Here is a 26,597-nt window from a genome sequence, read left to right as displayed (position 1 = left end):
CTCTTTCTAAAGCATTGTCTATTCCTCTCATGTTGTAGTCTCTCTGCAAAAAACGATTCTTCATTTCCATGACCTGTGTTTAAAAATCATCATTGTGACTATTTTTCATTTTTAATCTCAAAACTGACTCTATGGGATTGATTCTTTCACTTGTTTAGGGTGGCAACTGTCATTGTGTAGGACAGAGTTGGTTACTGAACTCTTACAACAGCTCTTTCTGATCAAGTTATCACCCACCACCTCTAGTGATAGATCCGGAAAAGATACATGATCACCTCCCAGAGAATTTCCTGTTTATATTGTTGATTTTTAGATACTCTAAAAAAGACCTTAACATTTTCCCTGGTGGATGCCAAAATGACAAGCACATTGTCTACGTACCTGGACCATGCCCTCAGATACCATCTATAGGGGTTTTGTGGCCCATACATGTAAACTGTTTCTCACCTAGACGCTCTAGTTTAGGATGCAGGATGGTATCCGGGATGGAGCAGAGCATGATTGGCCCAGCCCAAGGACTGACCAGGGGTAAGCTGTTTAAAGGCTTCTCTTCCCTAAGATGGTGGCGAGCTTTCTCCATGCCATGGAAATGAGAACTGCATGTCCGTGAGGAAGCGTGCAATCGCAAAACATATGTCGACCAGTATTTCATTACTATGTGCTAAACTGCTACTGTGGTGATGTATACCATCTTTTTTACTTGTTACATGGACAAAGTGGATTAAAGCTGTTAAAGTGGACTGGTGCCCACGCAGTTGTTTATGCTTGACTTGTCTCTACAACATGGAGGGTTGGTCCTGGATAACGCATCCTGTACAGTCCAATAAGCAAGTGGGGTCAGTACGTTCCCGATCACCGTAGAGTGTGAAGGTCTATGCTAATTGTTGGTTGACCTCCAGTATTAGGCAGCCCCCCAGTATAGGTAGCCAGAGGACCCTCTAATATTAATCATCCCCATTATAGGTAGCCAGAAGTGACTACCAAGTATAGATAGTAGCTCCCCCAGTATGGGCAGTATTTCTCAGTATAGGTAGCCTGATGTGACCCACCTGTTGCTCTCAATTAAGGTGGCCACACATCATAAAATTTTTGAAATATCTGTTCAATTCAAGAATAGCAATCAATTTTCTGACTGATTGTAACATTTAAAAAATCTGACCGTTGTACCACACACACACACACGTGTTCAATTTTTCCTCAATCTTGATAAAATTGATTGGAAACTGTGAAAATTGCTTGGGTTTATACTGTATATTAATAAATTGACAATCTACCACACACCATTCAATCTTCATCAAAATTGATCAGAAAAATCCACCATTCCCAATCAACTTTTATAGAATAAAAAAAGCATTAAATTTTTCAGGAAATCTGATCTTTTTTATCGAACTGCCGTAAAATCGGATTGTTTTATTGTATTATGTGTGGCCCACTGTTGACTCCCTTATGGCCGCTGGCCACACCAGGCCCCACTTGACAATGGGTTCCAAATCAGCTGCTATGGCTGCTATGGTGATCCCTACACCCCTGTTGCCAGATAGTGTTTTCACTTTGAACGTGGTGAACACCATAGGCTGCAATGCAGAACTGCAGCGTTTGTTTCACATACCCGTTCACTAGTTTGCTGCATATCACATTTTTAAAAAGTAGTGGTATTCAGTTGCAATTAAAGAGAATCTGTACTATCCGATTTGTACAATAAAAAACATACTAATCGAGTCACTGTGATCTCCTGGATCTCTCTTTGCTATTTCCGCTGCTCCCCGCCGCGATCCTGGCTTTTAATCGCCAGTTTTAGGCAGTGTTTACAAACAAAAAACATTGCTGCTAACCAGGAAGTGATGTTTATATATACAGTGGCTTGCAAAAGTATTCGGCCCCCTTGAATTTTTCCACATTTTGTCACATTACTGCCACAAACATGAATCAATTTTATTGGAATTCCACATGAAAGACCAATACAAAGTGGTGTACACGTGAGAAGTGGAATAAAACTCATACATGATTCCAAACATTTTTTACAAATAAATAACTGCAAAGTGGGGTGTGCGTAATTATTCAGCCCCCTGAGTCAATACTTTGTAGAACCACCTTTTGCTGCGATTACAGCTGCCAGTCTTTTAGGGTATGTCTCACCAGCTTTGCACATCTAGAGACTGAAATCCTTGCCCATTCTTCTTTGCAAAACAGCTCCAGCTCAGTCAGATTAGATGGACAGCGTTTGTGAACAGCAGTTTTCAGATCTTGCCAAAGATTCTCGATTGGATTTAGATATGGACTTTGACTGGGCCATTCTAACACATGGATATGTTTTGTTGTAAACCATTCCATTGTTGCCCTGGCTTTATGTTTAGGGTCGTTGTCCTGCTGGAAGGTGAACCTCTGCCCCAGTCTCAAGTCTTTTGCAGACTCCAAGAGGTTTTCTTCAAAGATTGCCCTGTATTTGGCTCCATCCATCTTCCCATCAACTCTGAACAACTTCCCTGTCCCTGCTGAAGAGAAGCACCCCCAGAGCATGATGCTGCCACCACCATATTTGACAATGGGGATGGTGTGTTCAGATTGATGTGCAGGGTTAGTTTTCTGCCACACATAGCATTTTGGATAAAAAGTTCCATTTTGGTCTCATCTGACCAGAGCACCTTCTTCCACATGTTTGCTGTGTCCCCCACATGGCTTGTGGCAAACTGCAAACGGGACTTCTTAAGCTTTTCTGTTAACAATGGCTTTCTTCTTGCCACTCTTCCATAAAGGCCAACTTTGTGCAGTGCACGATTAATAGTTGTCCTATGGACAGATTCCCCCACCTGAGCTGTAGATCTCTGCAGCTCATCCAGAGTCACCATGGGCCTCTTGGCTGCATTTCTGATCAGCGCTCTCCTTGTTCGGCCTGTGAGTTTAGGTGGACGGCCTTGTGCAAAAGTATTCGCCCCCCTTGAAGTTTTCCACATTTTGTCTAATTTCTGCCACAAACATGAATCCATCTTATTGGAATTCCACGTGAAAGACCAATACAAAGTGGTGTACACGTGAGAAGTGGAATGAAAATCATACATGATTCCAAACATTTTTACAAATAAATAGTTGCAAAGTGGGGTGTGCGTAATTATTCAGCCCCCTGAGTCAATACTTTGAGAACCCTCTTTTGCTGCAATTACAGCTGCCAGTCTTTTAGGGTATGTCTCTACCAGCTTTGCACATCTAGAGACTGAAATCCTTACCCATTTTTCTTTGCAAAACAGCTCCAGCTCAGTCAGATTAGAGGGACAGCAGTTTTCAGATCTTGCCACAGATTCTCGATTGGATTTAGATCTGGACTTTGACTGGGCAATTTTATAACACATGGATATGTTTTGTTTTAAACCATTCCATTCTTGCCCTGGCTTTATGTTTAGGGTCGTTGTCCTGTGGGAAGGTGAACCTCCGCCCCAGTCTCAAGTCTTTTGCAGACTCCAAGAGGTTTTCTTTCAAGATTGCCCTGTATTTGGCTCTATCCATCTTCCCATCAACTCTGACCAGCTTCCCTGTCCCTGCTGAAGAGAAGCACCCCCAGAGCATGATGCTGCCACCACCATATTTGACAGTGGGGATGGTGTGTTCAGATTGATGTACTGTGTTAGTCTTCTGCCACACATAGCGTTTTGCATTTTTGGCCAAAAAGTTCCATTTTGGTCTCATCTGACCAGAGCCAGGGCCGGCCCGCTCATGAGACTGGGTGAAACTTTTGCCTCAGGCGGCACATTTCTAGGGCCGGCATCCGCCCATCAGTAGGTGCAGGGAGACGGCCGCCGAGGTGGAGGGGTAGCGGGCAGGACGGGGGTATTGGGCCTAGCGGCGGGGAGGGGGGTCGGACCCCCCCCTCCCTCGCCTGGGTCCCCCGATCTGCGCTCCCCTCCAGCCTTAAATAGTTCAGAAGCAGCCGCTACTCGTAAGAGGCACGGGTTGGGAGGACTCACCTCTTCCTCATTCCAGCGTGCGCTCCACTGACGTCATTTCCTGCAACGCCGTCCACTTACAATACAGTGGGCGGCGTTGAAGGAAGTGATATCAGTGGAGCGCACGCTGGCCTGGAACGAGGAAGAGGTGAGTCCTCACCGCCCATGCCTCTTACGAGTAGCGGCTGCTTCTGATCTATTTAAGGCTGGAGGGGAGCGCAGGAAGGGGGGGGGGGGGGGCGCAGCAATAATTTTTTCAAAATTTGCCTCAGGCGGCAAAAAGTCTAGGGCGGCCCTGACCAGAGCACACTCTTCCACATGTTTGCTGTGTCCCCCAGATGGCTTGTGGCAAACTGCAAATGGGACTTCTTATGCTTTTCTGTTAACAATGGCTTTCTTCTTGCAACTCTTCCATAAAGGCAACTTTGTGCAGTGCACGACTAATAATTGTCCTATGGACAGATTCCCCCACCTGAACTGTAGATCTCGGCAGCTCGTCCAGAGTCACCATGGGCCTCTTGACTGCATTTCTGATCAGCGCTCTCCTTGTTCGGCCTGTGAGTTTAGGTACACAGCCTTGTCTTGGTAGGTTTACAGTTGTGCCATACTCCTTCCATTTCTGAATGATCACTTGAACAGTGCTCCATGGGATGTTCAAGGCTTTGGAAATCTTTTTGTAGCCTAAGCCTGCTTCTATATTTCTTAATAACTTTATCCCTGACCTGTCTGGGGTCTTCTTTGGACTTCATGGTGTTGTTGCTCCCAATATTTAATTGGACAACCTCTGAGGCCGTCACAGAGCAGCTGCATTTGTACTGACATTAGATTACACACAGGTGCACTCTATTTAGTAATTAGCACTCATAAGGCAATGTCTATGGACATTTGACTGCACTCAGACCAAAGGGGGCTGAATAATTATGCACACCCCACTTTGCAGTTATTTATTTGTAAAACAGGTTTGGAATCACGTATGATTTTTGTTCCACTTCTCACGTGTACACCACTTTGTATTGGTCTTTCACGTGGAATTCCAATAAAATGGAGTCATGTTTCTGGCAGTAATGTGACAAAATGTGGAAAAAATCAAGGGGGCTGAATACTTTTGCAAACCACTGTATATATATATATATATATATATATATATATATATATATATATCATGTTACAGTATACTACAGTTTTTATCACATAGTAAACTCCAGTCAGGGATTCTCACAGTTTCTCAGCATGGGTAGCGCCCCCCCCCCAGGCAAGCTGAAATTGAGAGCAGAGAGCTGTCTGTAACTAATAAACAAAGCACACACACACAGAGCCTGCAAGGGGAGTGGAGGGGGCGTGCATAACTTCTCCCTATTAAAGCAGAGGCAGTGCATTCCTCTCTGGGTCAACAAAGCTTGACAAAGAAAAGATTAGATATATTACAGAGACAGTGCAACTAGAAAAGGCTGCAGTAATCCTGAGCACATTAGAACAGGTATAGGAACTTATAGGATAGAAGAAATAAGGCTGAACATTTTGTTACAGAGTCTCTTTAAGGTCTATGGGCTACGCACACTAAAGCCCCGTTTACAGTTTAGTTATAACTGAAAGAACGACTGATATTTAAAGTAATGCCCATGTTTTCCTATGGCACCGTTCACACTTAACACGTTTTAACTGAAAGATTTTCACAATGCACTGCTATAGAGAAGAAAAAAAAACGCGTACTAATGGATTAAGTGTAAACGGGGCCTAACAATGGTCATAGCTGTCGATCCACCAGTGTACCACTCTGTTCATTCAAGTGAATGGGGCTGAGGATTGCTAAGTTAGGTTAAATAAGTTGTGGTGTTCAAAGCACTGATTGCCGCCATAATGTGTCTTGGCTGCTCTTTTATAAATTTGGTGATCTTACTTTAAAAAGCGGAGTACAAAAAAGGCTACTTTATTTTGTTTGTTTATTGTTTTACTTGGTATGTTTGTTGTATTTTGTTCTCCAACTCAAACAGTTCATTCATTTCTTTCTTTCTTTCTCTCTTTTTTTTTCTTTCTTTCTTTCTTTCTTTCTTTCTTTCTTTCTTTCTTTCTTTCTTTCTTTCTTTCTTTCTTTCTTTCTTTCTTTCTTTCTTACATTATTAGTTCACTTTTTCTCTTTTCTGCTGAAAGTGCTCCCCCTAATGGTATTCTAGGGTAAGTATGAAAATGTAAAAATACCCTATTATCCCTACATTGCTACGGTAATGCCTACTATACTGAACACTGAATGATGGTCAATAATGATAATGAAGATTTGACTTAATAATTCTAAATATGCTTCTGTCAACAGCACTTACGTAATCCCTCTAAAGGTGCCTATTAACGGTACAATTTTTTCACCAAATGTGATTTTTCGATGCGATTTTAATGATCAAATTGTATAGAAAAGCTGCCATGTATGAAGGCAATCAATAAGGAAAAATTATTTGGTTGATTGCTAAATAGGATAAAATTGATCCGAAAGCTGGATTTTATGATCGAATTTGAAGAATCGTTCAGTAACTGTGAACAATCGATAATTTCCTTCTGATTAGTATGATCGTTAGTTTAAATCTCATCGAAAGATCGTATGTGATTAAAAAAAATGGTACCGTTAATGGGGACCTTAAGAGCTCCTTACCTGGCACTAGAGCTATTTTTAACATCTGTTGGTATTTGTATGTCAGAAAAAAGTTGTAAAGTAGAAGGGCTGTATACAATAGGTAGTCAAAATAGGACAAATCTGGCAGGTTTTAGACTAATCCATCTCCTCATGGGGAAATCTCTTGTGTTTTTTTTTTTTATTGTAGCGAATATGCAAAGTAGAACAGAGATCCTGGCATAAAACGCTGCACTACCATGAGTTGAATGCAAAAAAAGTTAATTGAACACTTAACAACATATAAAATCAATTATAATGAGAACAAGAACTCAACATGTGTGGAAAATAAAAAAGTATCAAGTGCCTCACCTCCAAAATATTCCAGTAACCCTAAAAGCTGCAGGAATTAACCATCTGGGTTCAATGATAGAGCTCAGCAGGAAAAAGAGAGGACCCGAGTCCATGCCATGTAGGCTGATTACGTGCTAATAAAACTAATGACACTGAGTCCCGAAAAGTGTATGACATGCAAACCAATGTGTGATATGTTTAAAGATATAAATATGCTAATAAACATTAAATATAAAGTGCATATAATGGACGATCTAGCATAAGCCAGGCAATGCCAATAAAGAAATGATATATATATACATATCCCTGGACAGGATCTTCAGAAGACAATGAATGGCAGCTGAAATGGTGAGAGCGGAGGGAGGCACAGCAAGCTGTGAAAATTGAGCTCCTGCGGAGAGGGTTTTAAGGTTAGGCATGGGGGACAGTTAGGGTTAGGCGTCAGGAAGAGTGATTGTGCGGGGAAAGGGGGCAGTTAGGGTAAAGTGTCAGGAATGGTGTTTGTTCCACGAACTTGGGGGGGGGGGGGGGGAGAGTCTGTGTGAGAATGGGCTTAGGTTTAGCTATAGTAAAATATCGATATTTAATACCGATATTTTACTGGGCGTCCAAATTTCCGGACCTTTTTTTGATGTATGCATTAAAGGACACCCGAGGGGAAAATGAACTAATGAAATAAACGATTGTATCTATTTTCCTTCTCCTAAAAATGACGTTTTAAGATATTCCACAGTTTTATTTTATGTTTAAATCTACTTTTTAAGTTTTAACTGTTTTATTGTTTTTGCTCAATGACACATTCTTTGCAGTATGCCAGAGCTAAAATCTATAAACTATTGACCCTTTTTATCTCTTTCCTGCTCTCAGAAGCCATTTTCTGCTAGGAAAGTGTTTTGCAGTTGGTATTTCTTACCAGTGAGGGTCACACTGTAGTCACTTCCTGTCTGAGTCAGGACTGAGTCAGTCACTTACATACCTGATATTTAACTCTTTCAGGCAGAGAAAGAAAAAAAGAACATGGCATAGTTATTTGTGTGCTAGGCACTGTACATACACATGTCTATCTCATCATGTCACATGTCACCTCTGGTATCCTTTAAAGCGGCACGATCAGCCATACTATTCCAGGGAAAAAAAACACATATATAAGTAGATAAATACTTGATCTACTTACATAACACATGTATTATACTGTCCACGTTTTGATTTCAGTGAATGTTATATAGTAAATGACGAGAATTCTGTTCCTGGTGGGGGCCATGTCTTTTGCCCACAGTTAAGGCTAACTAGTGATGTCATTTCTGCCATTTACTTTTTTTCTTGTCTCCTCCAATCGCTGAGTCACCTCAGCATAGCCTGTAAACACAAGTGAGTAGGGGATTAGGTTTCAGATAAGAAACTGGCAGGGAAATAAAGGGAAGAGGAGGAATAGATTATAGATAAAAAGAACCCCCAGCATGCAATTCTTTGGCACGACTACTAAAGGGCCAGTGTTTCCTTAAGTATGTGATAACTCCAAATCATAACAGCAGAAAAAGTTTTGAAAGTTTTGAATACAGGATTAGCATCTTTATCACTTAATACACTCAGACCAGTTGCTGTTGAAATTTGATTTTTATGGTGACGATACCGCTTTAAGGCTACCTACATTGGAAGCAGAGTATTTTGGATGTCAGTACTTGTGATGCTGAAAACTGCTGAAGCCATGTGATCCCATACCTGAAAAGATTGTGGTGGAGAGATGGTGGTTTGGGCAACAAAGCTGAAGTCATGGAAAAAGACGGTGGTGGGTGTGTATTGGTTGGGGCCAGCCCCGCCATCAGGGGGGGACAGCCATCACATCAGTGACGGGCCCCGTGCTCTGAGGGCTCTTTCACATCAGAGCTTGCGTTGGAGAACGCTCAAAGCATACGTTTTGTTGTATGCGTTTTAATGCGTTTTGATATGCGTTGCACTGCAGTGAGTGTGCGTTTTTAATCCGTTTTCAATGCGTTACAGGACATAGGAAAACGCAGGTAATTTTTTTTCTTTTAGTTTTCAACTTTCTACATTGTTCCTCTGTTGCATTCTGGGACTGATTGCCTGCGTTAACGGATTAAAAACGCGCATAGTGTGCGTTTTACATTGACTAACATTGTAACGCATAAAGCTAGCGTTGGCCGAAAAACTGCGCCTGGGTGCAGTGTAACGCAACGCACAAAAAGGCTGCATTATATGTGAAAGCTAAAATGAAAGTCCATGGACTTTCATTTCACCTTGGGTAACGCAAACGTTATCCTTTGCGTTGAAACGCAGAAAATCTGCCCTAATGTGAAAGAGCCCTGAGGGAACTACAGGGGGGCCCGGGGCCCCCGGATTTCCGCATCGCTGTCTGAGCACTAGGAGAGCTGGGGTTGCTGCCTCTGTCCCCAGTCTCTCCAGCGAGCGTGGTGCACAGCAGACAGAGATGAGAGAGCCGTTCCTCCTCTCCTCTCTAGTGATGGGTCGTTCGCGAACGAGCCGGCTCTAAGAGCCGGCTCTTTGCTGCGAACGACAAGAGCCGGCTCTCAGTTTTAAAAGAGCCGATGCCTCAGCCGCCCCACAGAGCTCTGATTTGCTCTGTAATAAAGGGCGCTGAGGCATGCTGGGAGATGTAGTCCTCCTCTCGCAGCTTGTAGGAGTGTATGGGGCGGAGCAGAGCATTAGCAGGAGGGATTGCCCCATTCCGAGATGCAGTCTGGAGACGTCATGGAGACGGGGGCGGGGCTTCTACTCCAATTCTGAGTGGTGTCTAGTGATATGTAATGAAGAGCTGATTCAGAGCCGTAAGAGCCGGCTCTTTGATGAGAGCCGATTCAGAAGAGCCGATTCTCCGAGAAGAGCCGGAATTCCCATCACTACTCCTCTCTGACACTGAGGGACTGGAGGAGACCAGTCGAGATTTGAGCCCAGGAGGGAGGAGGAGAAGAAGTTTGAAGACGGGCAGCACTGTGAGGAATCCTGAGGATAGGAGATTAGGAGACTGAGGATCAAGGAGACTAGGAGAGAGTGCATTGTGTGCAGTGCAGCAGGTATTTTGCACACACTTGCAGCACGCTGCCTGGTCCTCAGCTGCTGTGCTGCAGATTCAGTGACCAGCTGTCCCAGGGCCTGAGCCGAGGCATAGGCTGGAGAGGCTCCAGCCTCAGGGCGCAGTGTAGGAGGGGGCGCACAATTCATTCAGCTGTCATTCCTAATTGTGTATGAAGCACAAAGAAATAAGACAAGGGGATACATAGCAGTGACTGCAAGCCAGATAACAAGATATTAAGGTGTTTGGGAGGTTGTGGGCCTTGTGGCCCTCTTAGTTTAATAGCAATCAGTGTGTGACAGCTGTTGTGGGAGGGATGGAGGGCGCACTTTGGTGTCTCAGCCTTGGGTTCTGGAGGACCTTGTCCCAGCTCTGAGCTGTCCCCCTTATTTCTCTCCCCCAGCCTGAGCAGCCATGACATGTAAAGCTGCTGAAACAGGGCTGCCTGGCTTTCCCCTCCTGACCTGTCAGCTGCCTGGCTCCTATCACTTGTCTTATGTCAGTTCTGCCCTCTCTGACACATTAAGTGTTCCCCTTCTCCTCCCCCCACCCCACACAGTCATTTCCCTTCATTCCCTAAAGGTAGCCATACATCTAGCAATGTATGGACAGATTCCACCAAGAGACATATCTCTCTCTAATCAAATCTGATAAGAGAGAGATCAGTCAGCTGCCCATACACCCCAGGCCAATTCCCCATCAATTTCATGCTGAAATCGATATGGAATCAGCCTTGTGCGCCGCCTCGCTGCCCTGAAGCTGTCTCCCCAATGTAAATGTCCCCCCGGTGCTCTGTGGAAAGTATACATTACCTGTCCGTGGCCTGCGCTTGTCCCCTATTGCCCCTGGGATATCTGCTCTGCAAACATGCACGTCCCACGTGGTTCATTAGTAAAGAGGTGTGTTGATGTCACACGCGTACCCCTACTAGGAAACCACATGGGGCGTGTGTGTATGGAGATGAGAATGTGCTCAGAGCAGCGGAGGGACAAGCGCAGGCCACGGACAGGTAATGTATACTTTACACAGGGCACCGGGGGGACATTCTTCATTAGTGGGGGGACAGCGCCGGGGGTTTCGACGCGTTCGTCAATTGTCAGGAAGTTGCACGCCATTCCCGCTGCGCACTATATCAAGCAAGTCGCCGAACATCTTGCAGCATGCACGATCAAGAATGCGACCAATTTTCATCCCGAAATTGATCGCATTGTTGGTCGGACATGCACTTGGCAGCATAGATTTTTATCTAATTCAATTATAATAATCGGATGGTCGATCAGCCACCAAATCACCTGATGTATGGTCACCTTTACTCTGCTATTCACACATGGGGTGTTCCTTTTGTTATTCCTGCCATAGTCATAGTAATGTCCTACCAGATTATGTTTTGCAGCACTATACAGAGTACATAGTACTGTCACTGACTGTCTTCAGGGGAGCTCACAATCTAATCCTACCATAGTCCTAGTCTAATGTCCTACCATATTATTATTATGTATTTATATAGCACTGACATCTTCTGCAGCACGTTACAGAGTCATGTCACTGACTGTCCACAGAGGGGCTCACAATCTAATCCTACCATAGTCCTAGTCTAATGTCCTACCATAGTATTATTATGTATTTATATAGCAGTGACATCTTCTGCAGCACTTTACAGAGTACATAGTCATGTCACTGACTGACTGTCCTCAGAGGGGCTCACAATCTAATCATACCATAGCCATAGTCTAATGTCCTGCCATATTATCATAATGTATTTATATAGCACTGACATCTTCTGCAGCACATTACAGAGTACATAGTCATGTCACTGACTGTTCTCAGTCAATTTAATCACCCTAATCTTGTGACCAGTAACCTTAACTTAAAAATGGGCTTTGGGCGGTAAAAAGTACACATCTGGCCCTGCCAACGTGCTGGCATTAAAAAGAATACCTTAGTGGAAAAAGAATATGAAAAAACGGGGAGCAGGCATGTGTAGTGGGCTCTCCACATGGCCACCGATCCCCCCGTACTCCTCCATCCCCCTCCGCTAGTCAGTAGCGCCCCCCCGAACTCACTTCCGGGTCGGGGTGGTGATGGTTTACTGCACAGGCACTGCCCGGCGAAGCGTATCCTTGTATGCGCTCACGCAGCCAAGTGGGAGTGCTCTGTGCAAGTGCACTATGTAGTTGTAATGTCACAGTTACGTAGTACGCATGCGCAGAGTGCTCCCGTCCACGTAAATGCGTACAAGGATATGCTTCACTGGGCATCACCTGCACAGTAAGCCGCCACCACCCGACCCACAAGTCCTGTGGGTCGCTACTGACTAACGGAGGGGGACGGAGGAGAACGGGGGAAGCAGTGGCCATAAGGAGAGCCCACTACACATGCCTGCTCCCCGTTTTTTCATATTGTTTTCCACTAAAATATCCTTAACCTAGCCTATGAAAGCAGTTACTGGCGGGCACGGGGTGGGGGGCGGGCACAGTAGCCAGTGGGTGGGCCCGGGGGGGCCCAGTCCTGATCATGTGTGAGGGGCCCCAAAATTTCTGATGGCAGCCCTGGTTGGGGCTAGTGCATTGTGGGTTTTACGGTCTCTTTTTCACAGGAAACCGTCTGCCTTTTTTATAAAATATGTAATTTACTTGCCCCGCAGAGCTGATGTTTTTAAGTCTTTTGAATCATCTCAAACAGCTGCACTTAATGTTTATGTTCTGCCTCGGCTGCTGCCCTGCCAGCACGGTAAAATAGGCATTGTTGATGACTTCTCAGCTTCTCACTGACAGACCGTTTTGTTAAACCAGGAGGGACAGCCATACTATGCCAGGAAAAAAAACAACACACATATATAAGTAGATAAATACTTGATCTACTTATATAACAGATGTATTGTACTGCCCACATTTAGATTTCAGTGAATTTTATTATTAAATGAAGAGAATTCTGTTCCTGGCAGTCTCCGTGTCTTTTTCCCACAGTCTGAGGCTAAATTCTGATGCTATTTATCTTTCCCTTAGTTCTCCTCCAATCTGCTGTATTACTCTGGCTTGCTTTCTAACAATGTGAAGATCAGATTTCAGCCAAGCCTATCACACTGCAGTGTTCTCAGCCCAATCAGAGAGGAGCGGGAATGTGGGAGGGGAGATGACTAGCTTCCCTCTCTCACTGTCTTCGGCAACAGTAAGAGAATAGAGCTTGGTATACTGAGATAAGATAATTACAGCAGAGATATTTCTGAATAGATTGGAGAGCTTGTACTGCAGGGTGAGGTTCTTGGCAGAATTATAAACACATTGCATTGTTTAAATGATTTTGTGGCTGACAATCCTGCTTTAAAGGGAAGGTCTGAGGTGAGTAAAAATCAAAAATCTAATTACCTGGGGCTTTCTCCAGCCCCTGGCCGCCGTCCTGTGCCCTTGCCGCAGCTCCGGTAGCTCCCGGTCCCCTCCGGTGCAGATGCCAACCTCGCTAGGTCAGCATCTTACTGTCCTCCTGCATGTGGCTCATGGAGTCACACTGACGTCACCTGGACTGCATTGTGCAGGCGCAGTAGCTCCGCACAGTACAGTCTGGATGACGTCAGTGCGACTCTGTGAGCTGCACACTGGAGGACAGTAAGATGTCGAAATGGAGAGGTTGGCATCTGCACCGGAGGGGACTGGGAGCCACCAGAGCTGCGGCAAGGGCACAGGAGGCTGCCAGGGACTGAAGAAAGCCCCAGGTAAGGAGATTTTTTTCTCCCTTTAAGGAGATGACGTTGTGTTGTAAGGTGCTTAACCTGCTGGGCGGTCTGGACGAGCTCAGCTCGTCCAGTACCGCCGGAGCCTGCCGCTCAGGCCCTGCTGGGCCGATTTGGCTCAAATAAAAAGCAGCACACGCAGCCGGCACTTTGCCAGCCGCGTGTGCTGCCTGATCGCCGCCGCTCTGCGGCGATCCGCCGCGAGCAGCGGCGAAAGAGGGTCCCCCCAGCCGCCTGAGCCCAGCGTAGCCGGAACAAAAAGTTCTGGCCAGCGCTAAGGGCTGGATCGGAGGCGGCTGACGTCAGGACGTCAGCTGACGTCGATGACGTCACTCCGCTCGTCGCTATGGCGACGATGTAAGCAAAACAAGGAAGGCCGCTCATTGCGGCCTTCCTTGTTTATTCTGGGCGCCGGAGGCGATCGGAAGAACGCCTCCGGAGCGCCCTCTAGTGGGCTTTCATGCAGCCAACTTTCAGTTGGCTGCATGAAATAGTTTTTTTTTTATTCAAAAAAAACCCTCCCGCAGCCTGCCTGGCGATCTTAATAGAACGCCAGGCAGGTTAAAGAGAAAAATTCACTTCAGGTTTATTGGGCAGTCATTGGAACTAATGTACTCGCCTGCCCGAGTAGATCCGAAGACAAGTGTATCCATACTGCGCACACAAGAGTCTGCGTATGCGCAGTACGGATATGCTCAGAACCACTCAGGGATGCAAGTAGTTTTAAGGCTGCATGGGGAGTGCCAAGAGTCCAACTGGAGATGGCACAGGAACAACGGAAGAGCTTTTGGTTTGCTTTAAAGAGACACTGAAGCGAAAAAAAATATATGATATAGTGAATTGGTTGTGTACTATGAATAATTACTAGAAGATTAGCAGCAAAGAAAATATCCTCATATTTTTATTTTCAGGTATACAGTGTTTTTTCTAACATTGCATCATTCTATAATATGTGCAGATTACACAACACTCAGCATTCAAAATGAGTCTTTCAGAGCAGTCTGTGAACTAATGACCTCTCCTCTGGCAGAGGAAAAGTAATTAGTTCACTTACAGTTGAGATAATAAAAGTCAGATAACAGCCCCCTCCACGACTTTGAAAGTCATAGAGATGAATGGCTTTTTTGCATAGAGATAACAACTAGAGTTTCTTAACTCTTCCTGTACTGGAAACAATTAGACTGATATATCTGATCTTAATGTTTTATTTCTTAGCTGTACTACACATACAAATCATAATATCATCATTTTTTTTTCGCTTCAGTGTCTCTTTAAAGGAACACTTAAGTCAGCTGAAAAAAATGACTTTTACTCACCCGGGGCTCTCCTCAGCCCCCTGCAGCTGAACGGTGCCCTCGCCGTGTCCCTCCGATATGCCTGGACTCGCCGGCGGCCACTTCCGGTTTGGCCGTCACCGGCCGACAGGCTGGGAACGCGGCTGATTATCCGTGTCCCCGGCCGCAATAGCATTATAGAGGGCGCTATTGCGGCTGGGGACGCGGATAATCAGCCGCGTTCCCAGCCTGTCGGCCGGTGACGGCCAAACCGGAAGTGGCCGCCGGCGAGTCCAGGCGCATCGGAGGGACACGGCGAGGGCACCGTTCAGCTGCAGGGGGCTGAGGAGAGCCCCGGGTGAGTAAAAGTAATTTTTTTCAGCTGACTTAAGTTTTCCGTAAGCAAATCATATATTTAGAACCATTTGAGATGGGAGAATAGGCATATCTTTTTTTTTTAGCTGAGTTCCTGATTTTAGGTATACCATAAGGTTGTCAGCTCTACATATGCCACATTCAGGAAAAAAAATTGCATCTGTGGCTGTGCAAATATTGCAGATTTTTTTTTGAAGTATGGCAGCCTGTTCTCAATGACTATATGAACAGCTGGCATTAGATTGGGATGATGTATTTCCACTGATTTTGAGATACGCTGTCTTGTTTAAAGGTAAATCCTGCCATCTGCTGGTTATATTGGGGACATCATTATCATTGAGAATCTGTGTCACAAGATAGCATTTTCTGGTTTTCTCACAAGTACCAGCAGAGACCTCTGATGAGGCATGCATGAAATAGGGGGCACGAGGAAAAATGGGTGCTCATTTTTGTTAATAAAATTATCGTTAACATCTACCGATAGTCTTTGTTTTTAAAGTGTAAATAGTGTAAATTATCGTAGTACAATATTGATATATATCAACTATATTTTACTACAACTTAACCTAACCTTACTCTCATACAGAACCCTCCACCCTCCAATGCCTAACCCTGAAACCCCCCTTACTGATGCCTAACCCTAAATCCCCCCTTCCTGATGCTTAACCTGCTGGGCGGTCTGGACGAGCTCAGCTCGTCCAGTACCGCCGGAGCCTGCCGCTCAGGCCCTGCTGGGCCGATTTGGCTCAAATAAAAAGCAGCACACGCAGCCGGCACTTTGCCAGCCGCGTGTGCTGCCTGATCGCCGCCGCTCTGCGGCGATCCGCCGCGAGCAGCGGCGAAAGAGGGCCCCCCTAGCCGCCTGAGCCCAGCGTAGCCGGAACAAAAAGTTCCGGCCAGCGCTTAGGGCTGGATCGGAGGCGGCTGACGTCAGGACGTCGGCTGACGTCGATGACGTCACTCCGCTCGTCGCTATGGCGACGATGTAAGCAAAACAAGGAAGGCCGCTCATTGCGGCCTTCCTTGTTTATTCTGGGCGCCGGAGGCGATCGGAAGATCGCCTCCGGAGCGCCCTCTAGTGGGCTTTCATGCAGCCAACTTTCAGTTGGCTGCATGAAATAGTTTTTTTTTTATTAAAAAAAAACCCTCCCGCAGCCTGCCTGGCGATCTTAATAGAACGCCAGGCACCCTAAATACCCCCTTCCTGATGCTTAACCCTAAATCCCCCCTTCCTGATGCTTAACCCTAAACCCCCCCCCTTCCTGATGCCTAACCCTAAATCCCCCCTTCCTGATGCTTAACCCTAAATCTCCCCTTCCATATGCCTAACCATAAATCCCCCCTTCCTGATGCCTAACCCTAAAGCCCCCCTTCCTGATGCCTAACTCTAAAGCCCCCCTTCCTGATGCCTAACCCTAAATCCCCCCTTCCTGATGCCTAACCCTAAACCCCCCCTTCCAGATGCCTAACCCTAAATCTCCCCTTCCAGATGCCTAACCCTAAATCCCCCCTTCCTGATGCCTAACCCTAAATCTCCCCTTCCAGATGCCTAACCCTAAATCTCCCCTTCCAGATGTCTAACCCTAAATCCCCCCTTCCTGATGCCTAACCCTAAATCCCCCCTTCCTGATGCCTAACCCTAAATCCCCCCTTCCTGATGCCTAACCCTAAATCTCCCCTTCCAGATGTCTAACCCTAAATCCCCCCTTCCTGATGCCTAACCCTAAAACCCCCCTTCCTGACGCCTAACCCTAAATCCCCCCTTCCTGATGCCTAACCCTAAATCCCCCCTTCCTGATACCTAATTCATAAACCACTCTTCCTGATGCCTAACCGTAAAATTCCCCTTCCTGATAAGGGGCGTAACTGGACTTAATAGGGCCCCCCTGCTAAAATGATAACATGGAGCCCCCTTGGTCCTTGAACCACATGAGAGACACATATTTAGGTGCCAGCAAATTGCAGCAGAGAGTGTTCTGCCGTGAAGAGTCAACTAGAACAGGCATGGGCAAACTTGGCCCTCCAGCTGTTAAGGAACTACAATTCCCTCAATGCATTTGCCTTTATGAGTCATGACTGTGGCTGTCAGACTCCTGCAATGCATTGTGGGACTTGCAGTTCCTCAACAGCTGGAGGGCCAAGTTTGCCCAGGCCTGATCTAGAACCAGGAAAAAACTACACACTCCTCTGCATGATGGGAGGAGATGGCAAAGACGGGTTTTTTTTGCTAATTGGCTGCACTTGTGGTTGGTGAAATGGAAGTGCGCCCTCCCAAAGTATCTGGGCCCCCCTGCGATGGCAATAGAATAGGGATCACTGTTGTTAAAGTAATTTTGCCACAAAGTGATGCTTTTCTATGGGACTACTGCGTTTTCAGTAAACCTTCGCAATGGTCTATAGCATTTACAAAACAAAGATACAACCTACACTTCTTTTTCGCACAGCGCATGTGATTCCTCAATGAAAATCACTGGCTACTGTAAAAAAGAAAAAACACCTGCATTCATTTGCACACAAAGGCACATATTCTGCGTTCAATCGCCTGCGTTTCACACTGAGTGTGATCCCCCCTCCCACAAGGGAAAGGCAGAGAGGGTTTCTTGCGTTGATGCAAAAATGATGGAGATATTTACAAGAGAACCTTGCAAGTCCCGGAGGAGTTGTGTGCAAGATACATTACAGCAGTCTGAGAATTGAAGTCCATAGCAAAAGCTTAATAACTTCACATGCGGCTGCATTCACTCCTGATCAGGTGCTCTGACTGATGCCTGGCTGCATTAGTCCCATGCATGTTTCAGGTGCGTGATTCAGAGACTACAACGGCCAAAGAGATCAGCAGGATAGCCAGGCAGCTGGTATTGTTTAAAAGGAAATAAATATGTCAGCCTCTATATACCTCTCATTTCAGGTGTACTTTTATAAAAGAGAAGGCTGTACAGGGGTGAGGCTGCACATTGCATACAATCTCATGAAAAATTGTGATGCCAGATCATAAATCTGTAGCATAACTGGGAGCAAAGGTAAATCACAGCCAACCTGGCAACTGGCAGATGCATGGTCTTACAGGGCTGTTTTTAGGCATAGGCAACCAGGCGGATCCATGAGGCAACAACTCTAGGAGGGGGCACTACAGAGCTAGTCTTAGCACACTCTACTTTATGGAATTCTTATAGCGGATACAAATCGCTCAAAACTGTTACTGGAAGGATATTTTTATATGGGTTCAGTGAGTTAGGACTAGTGAAATGTATATGGCCTGCTAACAAATTTGTGTTTCCTTTACAACATTATTTCTATGTAAACTATCAATTTCTTATTGGTGTCCACAAAACTAATTGATGTAGGTTATGATCTTCATGTTAACTAGATTAGGGTAGGGAGGAAAAAGGGGCTTTGCCTGGGGTGCCACAACGGCCAGAATCAGCCCTGTGGTCTTAATAATACTCACAGCACTATACAATAACAGGAGGGCTGGCAGTGTGATTGCTTCTTTTTATTATTATTAGGCTTAGCAGAAATCTGATTAAAATTGGAAGGTGCTATGCACTGCATCAGTCATTACTCCCTGATCAATATTCCAATTGTGCGGTATTGATTGTGTGATTGCATCGTTAAAGACCTGTGTATATGTGATATGTACAGTTTACTGTATACATAAGCTGTTATGGCAAGATTTTAAAAAGCTAGGCACTTCACTGTACAAGTGTGACTGGATACCTGAAATGAGCACAGATTCCTGTCACCCATCACTGAACAGATCTATAAGTAAACCACCCCATAGTGACCTTACAGACCCTAAGTGCCTGTATAACAGCAGTATTTTAAGGCATCACCTGATTCAGTCAAAATATCCTTACAGAGTTTGGCCAAATAGGTCCCTTAGTGGTTTGGTGTCTGCTGTGACATATCTAACCTATAACTAGAAAGAAACATCATGTCACTTCTATTTAGATCAGTCTGAGTACTTTAGTGTTGTCCACAAACTAGCTCATTACTTCTTCGCAATCTTGGCTTCCCTTATAGGGAAGGTCAGAGGTACCGTAATTAAAAAACAAAAATGTAATTACCCGGGGCTTCCTCCAGCCTCTGGCAGCCATCATGTGCCCTCATCGCAGTTCCGCTCCCAGCCAGTGGCCCGGGCTTCCCTCCAGGCCTCCACTGCAGAGCCGCTCGGGGTAGTGCTATAGTAGTCTGGAGTGTACCTCGCAGGCGCAGTAGTTCTGTACCTGCACAGAACACTCCAGATGACGTCAGCAGGACAGCGAGTGACTCTTGCGCAAGCGCAGTAGATGCCCATTAGCATCTGCACCGGAGGGGACCCTGGGCCACTGGCTGGGAGTAGAGCTACGGCGAGGGCACAACACAGCTGCCAGGGGCTGGTGGAAGCCCCGGGTAAGTAGATTTTTGTTTTTTAATTACCTTGCATCTCACCTTTAACCACATTGTATCTATCATATCTTGTTTCCCTCCTATAGACCAGAGCAGTTTTGATATTTTAGCCACAGTATGTGTCCCTATTTAATCATTAATAACTTTATTCCCACTTATGACACCTAAATGAAATATATATCATTTTTTTTCAAGACAAACTAGACTTTCATTGTATGGCATTTTTTCTCTGGAACAATACAATGTTTTCTATGCATTTTAATGGGACAATAGGAAAAAAATAGAAAATACAATTTTTTTCTCAGTTTTAAAAACTCCAGTTTAAAAAAAAAAAGCGCTACTGTAGATCCCCCTCCCCCCCCCACACACACACATATTTCTACAGTTTATCACAAAACTTAGATTATCTTCCTGTCACAATTTATGGTGAGATATATTTGATTCTGAAATAATGCTACAGTGTGTATTTTTCACTATGAACTAAATAAAAGTATTTTTAATGGTAATCAATCTTATTGGCTCAGGGAATATGTATTCCCTTTCACCAATTAGTGCTACTGTAGATAGTGGCAGCTCAGGAGCAAGCCCGGCTCAGGAGCAAGCCCAATCATGCACAGCTCTGCTTTAGCTACAAGACATATATCTAAGTCTTTGTGGCTTAGATGAAGTCACAGAGGACGTATACTGTATGTACTGTACTGGTAGATAATTTCTGTATGGGTGACATAGGCTGTGGCATATGGTGACGGGTGAGTTAGGGGCAGTGCACGCTTGCTACTTCATTTTCAGCATTTTAAATGTGGAAAGTGAACGGACTACATGTCTTATTTTTCTGCTATAAAACTAAATTGTTGCTTCACTATGGTTTACACATAGTGACAGACTTAGGCTTTGTTCACTTCTAAAATTGAAATAGCTGACGCCAGCGTTTTGCGATTTTGTGATTTATTTTTTAGCACCTCCCGTCACTTACCTGCGTGCTACAATTGTTTGTAAAATCGCTTTTGCAGAGCGATTTGTTTTTTCATTTCCTGACGCAAGTCAGGGACGCTGAGAGGAAATTCTAGATCCTCACCTCTGCACGCCTTTGCCAGCATTCAGATTCCCAGTGTTGACTGTATACACAGTACATTTAGAAGTGTCAATATTGGTCTTATAATCCTCCTATACCCAAGTTTACTTGCTGTCTGCAGTCCTTTTATCAGAACCACCTATGTATAAATGTACTGCTCCATTATTAGAATGAAATGTGAGCAAAGTGGATACTGGAGATACATAAACTGGGCTAGAGTCTGGATAAAACTGCAAACAAAAAGCAACAAAGCCCAGGCTAAGTACTGGAGGTACAGCCTGTGCTTCCTCAGGAGGGGATTGTCAGGCTGTGGGGGGTTCCCGACATTTTATCCTCCCTCCTTGTGAAACATGCCACACTTGTTGTGGGTGGGGAGAGTCATGGTGGTCACACTGTTATGGTGAGGGTAGTAAGGGTGGTTATACTGATTTGGGCATAGGGAGTCATGGTAATCACACTGTTATGAGTGGGGGGAGTCATGGTGGTCACACTGTTACGGTGAGGGTAGTAAAGGTGGTTATACTGGTTTGGGCATAGGGAGTCATGGTAATCACATTTTTATAGGTGAAGATGTCATGGTGGTCACCCTGTTATGGGTGGGGGGAATCATGGTGGTCACACTGTTATGGGTAAGGGTAGTAAGGGTAGTCATACTGTTATGGATATAGGGAGTCATGGTATTCACATTGTTATAGGTGAAGTGTGTCATGGTGGTCACACTTATTATGGTGGGTTATGGTGGCCACAGGTATTATATGACCCCTGGAAGATGTGCCTCCTGGCTGTGGGAGCCACTACAGAGAGGAAGGGAGTGTGTACATAGAGGGGTGCCATCAAAGTTCTGCTGGGGGTACCTCATGATTTGTAGCTATGACCCTGTTCCAGGATGACATGTATTCCACAGATAGAGAGTTGAAGTATGTGAGTCAAGATTGATTTAGCATTCAGATTGTGTACCAGGCAGCTCACACCAAGGGACTCTGTATCCAAAAGGCCAAACAGCAAATGTAACTATAAGTACTTGCAGGTGAGAATGATGAACAGCATCCTACACAAGTATAAGACTTAATCAGTGCTCTCTGGGGAACACATACTAAGCATCCCCATCCCTCCTTAATTCACATTGCAATTCCAGATGAAAGAAGCAATGTCTATATGTATGAAGAAGTTCAGAAATGATCTGCAATGATTTGGTTATTTGCTTGACGTATTCAGTATAATGCTCACCTTGGCTCATTTTGGGATTTTACAAGTGATAGACCGAAGATAAAAAGAACCTCCCTGGTAGTCTAGTGGTCCCCTTCCCTCCCCCCATGCAAAGATCGGCAGCAGGAAGCGATGCTGGCTGATTATTATTCACCTCTCCTGTCTCCATTGATGAGCAGGCATCAAGGAAGCCAGATGCATACTCAAGCATGTACCATGGTCCTGGCTTGATGACATCATCAGGCGAGGCCGGTACATGCTTCAATACGGGTTGGCTGCCGAGGAGGACCAATGTGCGCCGCGGTCGTCGGGGGAACGGGAACAGGTGAGGAATTTGTTTACCTTCATGCTCACTACGATCACCGACGATTGTAGTGATCACATGATCAGGAGCCAATCGGCACAGCTGCTGATCAATGCCAGGAGATTAAGCTGTCAATTGACAGCTTAACCTCCAGCCTAGGATGCACACAATTGCTGCAGGAATGCGCGGACCATGGTCAGTGAAATCTACATCTTGTCAGAGGCTCACAGCCACGAGCACACCTAGATTTCAACCACGTCGGTCCTGTAAGGGTTAAAGGATACCACAACTGAAAAGTGACATAATAAGATAGACATGTGTATGTACAGTGCCTAGCACACAGATAACTATGCTGTGTTCCTTTTTTTCTTTCTCTGCCTGAAAGAGTTAAATATCAGGTATGTAAGTGGCTGACTCAGTCCTGACTCAGACAGGAAGTGACTACAGTGTGACCCTCACTGATAAGAAATTCCCCTTTTTTTTACCTCTTTCTTGCTCTCAGAAGCCATTTTCTGCTAGGAAAGTGTTTTATAGTTGGAATTTCTTATCAGTGAGGGTCACACTGTAGTCACTTCCTGTCTGAGTCAGGACTGAGTCAGCCACTTACATACCTGATATTTAACTCTTTCAGGCAGAGAAAGAAAAAAAGGAACACAGCATAGTTATCTGTGTGCTAGGCACTGTACATACACATGTCTATCTTATTATGTCACATTTCAGTTGTGGTATCCTTTAAGGATGTCCTTTTTGTGTTGACTTGCACTGTCACAGAGACAGAACTCACTAAGGACTTGTAAGGATCCCTCCTGTAGCGTATTCTGTCCATTGCAAGTGGAGCTGCAAATGGACAGTTATGGCTTATCTGCTTGCATTCGGTTGTGCATTTGCAATGGGTCTCATTGTCATTTGCAATCACTCTGCAGTTCTGGGCAGCTCAGGTTGCTGTCATCATTCCACCAATTGCTTGTTGCAGCTGAGCTGCGGCCAGATAGCCCTGGATTTCCTGCATGCATGTTGTTACATAATTCTGCTTCTATTTCTTATGGGGGTCCTTTGCATTCACAGCCAGCTAGCAAATGGTAATCAGGATTGAGTGATTACCATTCAGCTGTGTGGAGATTTGCATACCTGCATCAATTGGCTGATGCTGGCATAAAAGTCTGCCTCCCATTTCCTACCCCGCCTGTCATAGTGGTCAGTACGCTGATCTACTGGGCACCTTTTTACTCTGTATAGTTCTGTTATTGTAGTTCTATTCAACCTTATTACTTGTGCTTTAGCTAGTTCTTGATAAATATATATGCAGACTTGCTAATATATATTTATCCGTTTGTTGAGCCGTTTGTTATTTTTCTTATTATTGTGTATTGCCTAGTTTTATGCTTGATGGACGTTTGCTGCATCCGCAGTGGATCAGTGAAGTCCATTATCCAGATAGCTTGGATTCTGCCATCACCACGTTGGTGACTGTAGTATTCCTGCTACTCTAGTTTCTGAGAACATAACTATAGGCTGCAGTTGCTATTAGTTACGTTCTATCCTGTAGTCTAGCCTGAGTGGATGCTTGCTGGTGACTGTTGTTAGCCTGCTTGCTCTGCTTCTGTGGACATGACTGTGAGCTGCGGTTGCTACTAGTTACGCTCCAATCTATATTCCTGTCTTGTACCTGTCTGAAAGCTTGCTATCGCTAAGGCAGCACAGTGCGAACTAAGGCAGCGCAACATCGCACTGCGCTGCCATTGTGTTTTATTTGTAGCGATATCGGAAGCCCAGAGCTGCAGTTGCTCTGGGCAGCCCGTGTAACCTCTTCCATTATCCAGCTCTTAGCCTTGTTGCGCTGGGTGGTCAGAAAGTATGACCCCCCCCAGCATTACAGGTCTGCAATAAAACACTAGTACAATACCACAGTATGAAAAAGCATGATGAGAGCTGGCATTTTTTCATGTTCCCTAATACCTAATAACTCAGTTTCACACACTGCGGTTTTACTGTGATTAGAATATTAGTTACAGATTAGTAAAAAAAAAAAAGAAGAAGCTGGATGCTGCCGAATGCTAAGAGCGTAAGATGCAGAAAAGCTGACCACAAATCTCTGTGGGAACTTGCAGGAATGTTCCACAAATGAATAGTCTGAAGCAGCGAATGGGTTTCTATTCTAAGGCTGGTCTGGTCAGCTGGCGCTGGCTTATGCAGTCCTCCAGGACAAAGCTTTGATGTCAGACCGTGTATGGCCTCATTGTGCCTATCACAGCAAAGTCATTGTAGCATTTGTAACACCATTATTATTTCACCCACACATATTTATTATGGCAGGATGTAATTCTGCATTTGCTGCCCAACCCACCCGCAATCTCAGACCTACGGAGCTTATTATTTTGTCCTCCTCTGGAATCAGCTCCTCGCATTCACGTATACAAGACTTTGTATGTGCTTCACCCCTCCTTTGGAATGCCCTTCCACAGCACATCCGTCACTCTCCAACCTTAGAAATCTTTAAACGTTCCTTCAAAACTCATTTTTTCCAACAAGAATAGTTATAAGTAAGACTATTCCCCTTTGTCCTCTGGCCAAGTTGTATTCCTTACTAGATAACCTAAACACACGCTGCTTGTATGCATACTGCATACATTTGCCATTGTAATCACCAATTCTGTATTTTGTATAAGTGTCTATATTTGATGTATATCATTGTCTGTATCATTATGTACTCCATGTTTGTTTTTGTTACTTCTTTGTAGAGCACCACAAATATGTTGGCTCTTTATAAATCAATAATAATCATAACCACCTGGCCTGTCAGAGTGTGAGAAACATGATGATGCTGTAAGGGGTGTTTCTCAACATTATTATTAACATTATTACAGTATGTACACCTTTATTAATTACTGTGTTGGCCAAAAGCCCAACTAAAGTACCCCCTGGAGCACCGGTACCATGTGCTGAGAACCTAGGCTGTAGGGTTCCAATACAGACACCAGATGCAAATGATGGGGCTTGCAATGTCTATCCGTGCTGCTGTGTACATTTCAGCAATGCTTATAGTGTACAATATACAAGGGCAACAGAAGTGCACAGACTGGACTGTTTGATGTTCCCAGTGATACATTGTGTGACACTCTGGGACAGAGCTGTGTGTGGTGGACAGCACTATTGCCACTCAGTGCTGTATGCATTGTTGTTTGCTACACAGCACTATCCCTACCGCAAACAATAGTGCGTTACCACAGTGACGCAGCGGGTGCGGAATGCATGTAAGTCAATGGGCGACACAAGGATTTTAAATTTGTTGGCAGCGGCAGTGCGACGCACATGTGCAGAACAATGCAAATATGATGGAGAACCTGGGAATCCCAGTGACGTATTTCCTGTCCAGCAGGGAGTACATCACTGGCCAAGAGGCGGCGTCAGGCTGAGAAGGACGTGCGAGGGACTGCAGGGGGGCGGTGTTATGCATATGGCCCTGACGGTGCACTCTGATCAGATATGCAAATACTTTGGAGTTTATGCAAATTTATGTAAATGTGTATGCAAATGTATGCAGCTTGATATTGGACCAATCAGTTTGAACCTGGGTGGTGCTTGATTGGTCCATTTTCAAGCTGCAAATATTTGCATACAAATTTGCATCAACTTGCATATCTCTGATCATCCCTAATGCAAATAGTTCTGAGTTTATGCAAATTTATGTACATTTTTATGCAAATATATGCAGCTTGAAAATTGACCAATCAAGCCCCACCCAGGTTCAAACTGAATGGTCCAATAACAAGCTGCATACATTTGCATACAAATTTACATACATGTGCATAAACTCTGAAGTATTTGCATATCATTGATCATCCCTACTATTGATCATCTCTGACCATCATTAGTGAATACAATACTTGCCTGCTTAGGAAGGCTGTGCTTTTCCTTCTATTACAGTTCTGAGTTTATCTTTTAATGTCATATATGGCTTACCATATTTTGCCTGCCCACTGTAGCTATTTCTCTTTTATTATGGGATGCCAGTTTAAATCACGCTCTCTGTAACATCGCTAAGATTCAGGTACACTCTAGTAAATCCTGGCAATGCCTCATTTATGTAAAGACCTGCAGATAACGCTAGCTGCTTTGAAGATAATAAAAGACCGATTTATATCCCCCGTATCGTCATTTCTATGAGTAAAGCTCCAGGCTATGTTTAGAAAACCAAGATATATAGATTCCTCTGTATTCATTTGGAAGTTATTTTTTGAGAAATATATTTTCACTGAGTAAACTCTGCTTACTATTCCTGAAATAAAGACGAGCACTTAGACAGTATGTGCGCAGGT

The 26,597-nt window shown here is 44.7% G+C and overlaps 1 long non-coding RNA gene across 1 annotated transcript in view; it reads left to right on the top strand.

The window, feature by feature from the left end:
• The first annotated feature begins 9,682 nt into the window (after positions 1-9,682).
• The window catches only part of LOC137561168 (uncharacterized), a 100,493-nt gene continuing 83,578 nt past the window's right edge, over positions 9,683-26,597 (top strand). The window contains exon 1 of the long non-coding RNA XR_011029904.1: positions 9,683-9,935. This is a non-coding gene — a long non-coding RNA (uncharacterized lncRNA). The remainder of the gene's footprint in view (positions 9,936-26,597) is intronic.

This window comes from Hyperolius riggenbachi, chromosome 3, assembly GCF_040937935.1.
Source record: "Hyperolius riggenbachi isolate aHypRig1 chromosome 3, aHypRig1.pri, whole genome shotgun sequence".
NCBI classification, from domain to species: Eukaryota; Metazoa; Chordata; class Amphibia; order Anura; family Hyperoliidae; genus Hyperolius; species Hyperolius riggenbachi.
The sequence above is the reverse complement of the archived record's forward strand: the minus strand, read 5'-3'. Positions and strand labels throughout refer to the sequence as shown.